Source organism: Macaca nemestrina, chromosome 2 (genome assembly GCF_043159975.1).
Source record: "Macaca nemestrina isolate mMacNem1 chromosome 2, mMacNem.hap1, whole genome shotgun sequence".
NCBI lineage: Eukaryota > Metazoa > Chordata > Mammalia > Primates > Cercopithecidae > Macaca > Macaca nemestrina.
Window position 1 is genome coordinate 175416429 of NC_092126.1, and position 7987 is coordinate 175424415.

The 7987-nt window shown below is 39.5% G+C and overlaps 1 protein-coding gene across 13 annotated transcripts in view; it reads right to left on the bottom strand.

Moving 5' to 3' along the window:
- The window catches only part of LOC105477551 (HHLA2 member of B7 family), a 79606-nt gene extending 73118 nt beyond the window's left edge, over positions 1 to 6488 (bottom strand). For 4 of the 13 annotated variants that reach the window (XM_011734105.2, XM_011734102.2, XM_011734096.2 and 1 more), the window contains exon 1: positions 4771 to 4872. The gene's annotated coding sequence lies outside the window, so the exon portion shown is untranslated. Of the gene's footprint in view, positions 1 to 13; positions 138 to 952; positions 1994 to 2333; positions 2451 to 4770; positions 4994 to 5685; positions 5722 to 6467 lie in introns of those variants that run through there. The other 9 variants (XM_071092466.1, XM_011734098.2, XM_071092461.1 and 6 more) reach the window with 9 other exon arrangements.
- Positions 6489 to 7987: the final 1499 nt, after the last annotated feature.

Sequence of the window (7987 nt, forward strand, 5' to 3'; positions counted from 1 at the left end):
AACCTATACATACTTAGTATTCAGTCATCTGTTTCTGCAGTCATGTCTCTGGAATTCACAGGGAAGACGAACAGTAAAAAGAAGAGGTAAAAAGCTTTTCAAAGACAGCTTGCAGAACTACGTCAGAGCATGCAACACTAAAAGCACAAGAATGAACAAGAATTAGAAATGTAATCTACATAGCACACTTAGGATATAATGTTGTTTTGCATATAAAATAAAAAGCTAAATTCAATGGGGAAAATTGGTTTGGAGGGCCTCGGTCTCCTCACACTCAAATTTTAAGGAGACTAACTCCAAGATCAGAAGACATAAATTAGAAGAGATATTTGTGCATGTATAATTCCTTCCTTTCCAGTGTGAAAGGAAATTCTCTCATTTCATTGTACTGCTATGAAATATTTCAGCTGTGTTAGAAGCTAAACGTAAATATTTGATGTCATTAGTCATTTTTGATTACTCTCAATTCCAAGATTAAAGCACATTTAGATAAATATGACAGCATTATTAAAATAAAGTGTTTGGGAATTTAGATTTCTGTTACAAGCAATAAGAGCAATATCCTGGAACAAAGGAAATCTTCTGAGAAATATAACTGAGGCTTCTGGGAGCCTCTGGCCAGGTCTACCCAGGACATACATCACCAGGCCTCACGTCTCTGCTTTGCCTCCTGCGGGTTTACCTTATACACAACCTCGCTTCCCTCGTGGTAACGAAGTGGCTGTAGATGTTTCAGGCCTGACATCACACACCACTAAACTCAGATGAAAAGAACTGGAGCTTCACCAGCACTTCTCGTTAAGGAGAGAAGCTTATTTCCTGGAAGCCCCAGCAAACCATGTTTTTCCTATTATTGACTCACCTGGTTTATATTCCTAACCTACCCATCACTCTGGCTTTCCCTACCACTAATTGGTTTCTTCTAAGAGCACTATTTTAATAAATCACTTACACCTGAGTCTTTGCGCATCAACTCCTTGTGGTGAAATCCTTTCTATGAAACAAAGGTATGCGGTGAAACACCGTGGCAGGTTGTCCTTGAATTCCCTGGGCTGTTTCTTCCCACCCTGCCTCCTGTCTCTGCAAAAGCTGGTACTTCATGCTGTGAACAGGACGCTTGCTTACACATCTTCTCACGCTTGCTTACTCATCTTCTCACACACTGTCTCTCCCAGGTTCTGTGATGCTTCCCCTCGACCCACCCAGCCTTCCCCTTCTATTGGTCCTTTCAAACCTCTTCCCTGTGGACTCTGAAAACGTCATTACCCAATAAACTGCCCGTTACCCACAGCCTGCTCAGATTCCTGCTGCTTCCCCGCCGCAGTGGGAATTCAATTCCCCCAAAGAACCATTTCCCCATCTCCTTTTTCTTAAGAAGAGTTGCTCATTTTACCATCTTCTCGCCACACTGGAATCTGAAAATAAAGCTGGCAATCTCTTCATCCAACTGTGCTCTTTCCAAGCCATTGCTTCTGTATCTTTAGGGATTCTGTATCTCACTGTGAGAATCGAAGTTTATTCTAAAGTGACCCTTGCTCCTACACGAAAGGGTACCTAGGGAGTGTCAACGGTATTTAAGCTGGATGGGGCATATATGGTTGGGTTAGAATATTATTTGTACCTTTATGGGTCTGAAATATTTAAGAAATGCTTATCACTTGGGTCATCTGAGCTTTTCTATGCCCCTTCCTCCTCTCTTATCTACTAAATTCTTACCAGCAAATCTAAAACTCTAGGAAGAAAAAGTCAAGAACTCCAACACTAGTTACTTCTACTCCACTCAGTCTAGCATTTCCATGGATTCCTGCACTTATCGCCCAGAACTTTCTGTTCCACCGCTGAACTTGCAAACTCAGAACATACTATCCCGATGGAATTCTTCATAATCTGACTACTCCTCTCCTTTCTCTCCTCCCACCACACTAACAAGATTTCTAAGCTCTGACTCCACCAATTTCACCCTTTTCACTTATTATCTATAGTAAATATGTAGTATATTTATATAACATATTTATATATTTATGCATTATAATAGTTATATGATTTTTTATATATATTTTTTTTTCTGGGTCTTTTACAAAAGTGACTTAACTTTTTGAGCCTTTTTAAAAAATTAAGTTTATTTTCCTTGTTGCCAAGTTGATATAACTACAGAGCTACTAGCTTTGCATGAATGTAATTAGATTAGGAATATAATTTATCAATTTGTAAATAGATATATTATCAAAGTCAGTCATAGTAACATTAATTTTGTGTAACTGACAGGACATTCTAGTGATTGCAGTTAAGGAATATAGAGTATGGGACAGAAAGAAAAGGCAAAAGCTTTTTACCTTCAGAAGGTGTTCTCAGTGATGCCTCTAATCTAGGTTAAATTAGATAGAAAGGATCTCATTTTTCAAAGGTGGTGTCTAGGACAGACCTGGATAGCCCTGGAGAAGACATCCCACCTGAAACAGAAGTATTAAAGCAAGGAAGCTACAAATGTACATTTGCCTGTCTCTGATTTGTATCTTAATCTCTTATCACTTGGGAATTAGTGGTTTGAACTCTAAATGGTAAGGAGCAATGTGCAATGTCAGAGTGTAATATTCCAAGATCAAGGACTAAGGAAAAACAAGCCCCCATTCCTTACTCAATTTTAAAATGAGCCTCTAAGGGGACATTTAACAGTTTTTACAGAGAGAAAAAAATTCTGAATCTGCAGTTATAAGAAGCTGCACCTGCTAACTGCATTTTAGTCTCCAACAGAAAAAGATGCAATACAGTACATTATCTCCGAGACCTGCTGGAAATGAATATCCAGAGAAAAGCGAGCTTCTAAGGGTGAAGCCTATGCTGAAGAAAGAGAAATATGCATTTTACTGAAGATGATGCAGTAAAAGAGGCCTGCAAATACATACTGGGAACTTTAGTTGGGGATAAATTAGAAGGATCTTGAACACATAAACACCACAACTGAATATCAAGGAAAGGTGTGTACATTTTATAAAGATAGTATTGTGTTAGAAAGGAGAACCTAAAGTTATAGTAAGCCAGAATAGCAGGATTTTTCTGGTGGCATATGTTTATAGCCCCAATTAAATGGAATGAACTTGGATCCTCATTTTCTTTTCTATGAGAGTCAGGTCAGAGTCCTAGGGAGGGAATACCTAGTAGCTAGTCTCATCTGACAGAAGAATAAGGAGGAAGGAATTTGTCTTGAGTAGGCAATTGCTCTTCCCAGAAATTAAGTCAGGAAGCAACTGGCTCTCAGAGAGTTCCTGGGTGGCTGCTATGTAGACGCTTGGAAAAGGGGTATTCATTCCTACTAGGCAGGGGAAAAGTTTGCGTGCCTGCAGTCAGAAGTCAGTTAGACATTCAAAGCCTCAAAGAGGATGCTGGTTATGTAACTCAGAACAAACTCTCTACTCCTAGGCAAGCCTCTGGGAATTTAGAGTTGACATGACAACCTCAGGAGGAAAAACACCTTGTTTAGTGCCTTACTACGTGACCTACACCGGTTACTGACCAGAGCAAGAAGGAGCCACCCAGGATCACTGGTTAATGATCAAAATATTCAGGTATGGTCTATCTTAAGCACCTGGAGGAAAACTCAACACAGTAATTGATTTCTTTCTCAGCTCAGGGCAACTGATAGAACATGCTGGTGGGCCACACACCAAAAGTAGGCAAAGCCTTCATTCACAGATTTATTTAAGAGCCACCAAACTTTCAGGCTACTCAATATGATTATATAGGAAATTATTTGACTTTTACATCTATATTCTGAAATAATATTTATTAAACACTTTCTACATACCAGGCACTTTGCTAAAGACTTTGATAAATTTCATTTAATCTTCACAGCAATCCTAGTCTACCCCCATTTTACAGATTAGGAAACTGGCTCTGAGAAAAATATACAACTGGTTAAAATGATGAAGCAGGTAAACGCACCAAGGATTACTTGACTCTAGAGACTATGATCTTGACCACTACACGTTATTACATCTTTTGATTAAAATATGCTTATAAATGGGATACGACACCACTTTACCATTCTGGACAGAAATTATTTCCTCCAAGTTTCTAGGAAATAGGGAAGTTCAAGTTTGTTTTGTCAGGTACCAGTAACGCAAAAAACCCTAAATTACCTGTTCATACTTTTTTCTATTGTCCAAAGTCCCAAACAATAGCAACCCAGTGAGAATTGAATCTTAACTTTTTGACTCTTGTTTTAGGCATTGAAAATGACATAAACTTAATGATTCTCCCTTGAGACAGTGGAAATAACTAAGAGACTTCTAAGTTTCTTGTATTAGAATTCAAAGATCACAATTCTTCTGCTAGATAACCACTACTACGGTCCTTTTGTTTCCACCACAGAATGGAAAGCAGTGCATCTTGGAGCAGCTAATAAGCCTCTGTAGTGTAATTAGATGAACAATTACAAGTAAGAATATACCCTCAGAGATTTGTTTAAAGTTCTCAGATAATTTTCTAAACAAACATTGCTCATGCCTCCTTCACTGTCTTACCAGAATGTTAGGCATTTTCCTCATTTTTGTTAAGTTCTTTTATTTGAAATATATCAATATGTCCCTTCAAGACAACCTTTTACTAAGTATTTGTTTGTTCATATGCACAATACATAGTATATGCACTAAGTCAATTTAAAAGATCAGTCACTAATTTTTTCCTAACAGGAAAATAAAAACCACCCATATTTGATTTATTCATGCCCACTTTTAAGTTCTAGGTAAAAACAACTTAGAAAGAAATCCTTACCTTACTTAGAAATTCACACCGTCTAGTCAAATGCTAAGTAGTCCATAAGAACAAACACTGAATTCAGCTATGAATTTCTCAGAGAGTAAAGTCTAAGGTACGTTTGATTAGTTACCTATAACAGACCAAGGAAATCACGTCATCACCAAGGACTCCCTCCTTCAAACTAAGCCCCACCCAGATCTGAGTCAGTACAGATGTGAAAAGTCCAGGAATTAAAAGATGCAGTTTCAGATACTATATTGAAACAGCTAAGCATCGAGCTGTAGGAGCAGTGGACTCCGGTTTCCATGCTATGGTGTCAGCTTCACCATCAACATGATGCAGGCAACCTCCTGAGTTGGGACTGCCTGTGACCTGTCTAGCTTGCTGCAGAGTTGTAAAGAAAGTTGTGTAACTGGTTGCAGTGGGTGCCGATAGTTCTGTGAGAAAGAACCACAACCCTACACAAAGTTCATCTGCACCTACAATTCCCATTACAGTTCTGGTTGCTGGAACACCCAAGCTTAAACTCAGCTTCAGAGAAATAAAGACCTCTCTGAATTCCACATGGAAGCTTAGGTGGTGCCCAGCCTCTATGCTGTCATATCACTTAATCTTGCTGTCCCTCAGTGTCACATGCATGTCACATGGCATGCATGCACATACAACAGATGCTAGGAGTCATGTTGTACTCACTGTTGTATCCCAAACAACTACCACTTACTTACTAGCACATAGTAGCTGGTCAGTATCTGTTGAGTGCATGGCAGCAAAAGTTACAAAGTGAACAAAAAAGTACCTTAGGAGCATAATGAACAGGACCCTTCTGTCTGGAACAAAGGATGCCATCCAAGCCTTGGCATAGCACACAAATCCCCTGATCATATAATCATAGAGCCCTGTCTAGCTTTAGAGCCTTTGGGCATTACTCACCACATCAACGTTAACCTCCTGCCACACATGGACACTCAGGGGAGAGGGCAAGGTACATTTGGGGAACTCTTTCCCTCCTGTTTCCTTCATCTTCCCCATCTCTTCCTTGACTTCTTCCTTCTCCACTCAGAGTCATCCATAGTGAGCCTTCAGCTGCCCACTGGAAACTGGGTTGAAAGCCCCAGGGCTCTTCCTAGAATTCTCAAAGTCACCCATGCCAACTTTTATCATTAATAAGATCTCTTATGAAATGAAATCAAAATCAAACTGGGACTTAAAAGATGCAGGCAATCCCTGCTTTCACCTCTGAATCTCCACGGTCATGTAGTTAATGGTACATCACACCACTGTAATATTAGTTTAGGGAAATAGCAGAGCTCCTAAAGCGTACACATAGGGAGAGCAGACTCTCCTGGAATTTGAAAATAGAAGAATTACATATTTTTTGAAGATTTTTGAAGTTTTAGGAAGAAATGCCATGTGCCTGCAAAGATGCTTGTTATGCAGAGATTGTTCAAATTGAAGGCAAAAATAGAATCATGGTTTTAAATAATATCAATGGCTGAGAAAGGAAAGAACAACTTCTCTGCAATTTATGTCACAGAGAAAGTGACTATAACGTGTATGCCATCGTTGAAGACTAGATCAACAGTTTTAGGTTACAAAGCCTTTCCCTTGCAACATATTCGTCATTTCAGGAAGGAGTACCTGAAAGGAAGTAGGATTCACCATTAGGACCCTATATTAGGGGAACCTGTAGGGCCACTGCTTGCATTACTCACCACATCAATGTTAACCTCCTGCCACACATGGACACTCAGGGGAGAGGGCAAGGTACATTTGGGGAACTCTTCCCCTCCTCTTCCTTGACTTCCTTCTTCTCTACTCGGAGTCATCCATAGTGAGCCTTCTGCTGCCCACTGGAAACTGGGTTGAAAGCCCCAGGGCTCTCAGCTCAGCTGTTAGGCTTTGAGATGTGTTACCATTTCAAGACCACTTTTGGTTCTCCTCTGCAAAGTGCTTCCACGATGTCTTCAAGTGACTGGGAGAAGAAATGGCATATGGAATATTGTTAACGCTGATTATATCTATGCACATGTACCTGCACTAAGGCTCAGGGGAGAATTTAATATTGGGATTGAACATTTATTAAATTGGCAAATGTTCTGAGGAAATAAAAAGTATAACTGTCTTGTAACTTGAGGATGTGAGAGTAGCTACCGGTTGCATCCTCAGATCAAATAGGGCTGAAATTAGTAATCCAACTGGAGTCTTTCAACTGTCTAAATACTGCAGAAGAAAGTGAATTTAAACTTTAAAGCTGAGAGGTGGACAGACGTGGCTAAAATGTAGATCTTAAGTTAGTTTGACAGGGAGATTAGGAATTACGGTCCTCATGTATTAGGCATTTACTGAATCAGTTCAATCAATATTTATTTCCAGCAAAAAAGTCTAATATTTCAGCTGTTAAAAAACTTCAGGCGTTAAACTCACATATTCATTTTCCAAGATTCCAAGTGTGGTGCCTGTCATCATTTGTGCATGTCATGCCTTCCTGGTCCATTGTTGTTGTGAAAGGAAATAAAGTAATTTAGGCCTAGGCATTAAAGTAGAATTGGAAGATCAAGAGAGGACTGCACTCATACCTGCTAAATGTTAAGCCACAGAAGGTACCAACTGACCTTAAGTCAGAATCCACTAGCCTTCAACATCCCTCAGCTGGGAGTACCCTAATTAACTACCAATTCAGAACAGCTCTGCAATGTAGGATTTCTGTCCAGCCAATAAATTGCCCCCCAAAACAACTTTTTGAAGAAATCTCCTATTAAAAACCTGAGCTTACCTTAAAGGACACTATTTAGTGTTGCCCTAATTCAGTGTACCTGAATTGCAATTCTTTTTTTCGCAAATAAACTCTACTTTCTTTGGCATCTGTGTTGATTTTTTTTCCTAGTTAATATAACTATAGAATTGCCATATCAGTGCAGGGGCTTCCTGAGGCCTTCTAGATGCTCTCTGTGACCTGTTCTTAGTTCTCTGTTTTCCTGGTATTGCTTCATGTCCCAGGTCTACAATAGCATCAACCACTCTCAGTTTTGCAGTGAGTTAGCTTTTAAATTGCTTCAAAGTGCTTTTACAACTCTCTTAATGATCATTCTGGGAAACAGCCAGGGTAAGTGATCCTCCTGCCTCATTTAGGATGAGGAAACAGGTGCTAAGAGTGAACAAATGATACACCTAATGAATAAGTGTCAAAGTTGGGCATTACATTAAACACCTGCCATACCCCTCTCACATCCCT